A 1,032-nucleotide genomic window follows, 5' to 3' on the forward strand; every position below is an offset into this window, starting at 1 on the left:
CCACCCCTATCTCTACCCTCGCACGATACCAACCCGCCTGAGTAAGAGCTACCTACGCAAACCCCCATTAAAAAAAAAAAAATCTTTCGCTTCATCCCTATCTCTCTCCTCGCCCAATACCGCCTGGCTAAGAGCTACCTACACACACAATTTTTTTTTTCTCTCTCTATCCCTATCTCTATCCTAGCACGATACTCACACATATAACTGAGAAGTGCGCTCATGACGTTCAGCTGCGAAGTGGTCTTGAAGATGGCTAGGCGGTGGTTGGGCACGGAGTTGCATATGGCCACGGCTCTGGAGTGAGTCACCCACTCCTTCGGTTCCCAGTACACGAGGCCGTCATCCATCACCCCGTGGAAAAAGCCTGGGAGTCTCTCTGTAGTGGGAGACGGTTTCGGATGAGTGGTGACGGTGGGTTTGTTTGCTTTCGGACGAGTGGTGACGTGGGTTTGTTTGGTTTCGGACGAGTGGTGACGTGGGTTTATTTGCTTTCGGACGAGTGGTGACGTGGGTTTGTTTGGTTTCGAACGAATGATAACATGAATTTGTTTGGTTTCGGATGAGTGATGACGTGGGTTTGTTTGCTTTCGGATGAGTGATGGCGTGGTTTGTTAGCTTTCGGATGAATGAAGACGTGGATTTGAATCGTTTCGGATGAGTGATGACGTGAGTTTGTTAGCTTTCGAATGAGTGATGACGTGGATTTGATTCGTTTCGGATGAGTGATGACGTGAGTTTGTTTTACTGATTTTATGGCTCGATATAAGGTCATTGTCTAAAAGCTGGTTGGTGACGATTTACTCATTTTACACACATATATATATTTTTTTTTTCTCATTGTCACGTTGTTGTGATGACAAAGTACTTGTGTTGCAAAGGAGGGTACCGAAGCAGTCTACAGTTTATATAGCTATTGGAATGCACTGTCATTACACAAAAAAATATTTTTGGTGAAACGCAGTCAGCAAACTTTGTATTGAAACAGTAATGATAATATGTTACTAGTGAAGTACGCACATTGGCACTAAG

The sequence above is a fragment of the Penaeus monodon genome, chromosome 33 (genome assembly GCF_015228065.2).
Source record: "Penaeus monodon isolate SGIC_2016 chromosome 33, NSTDA_Pmon_1, whole genome shotgun sequence".
Classification (NCBI taxonomy): Eukaryota; Metazoa; Arthropoda; class Malacostraca; order Decapoda; family Penaeidae; genus Penaeus; species Penaeus monodon.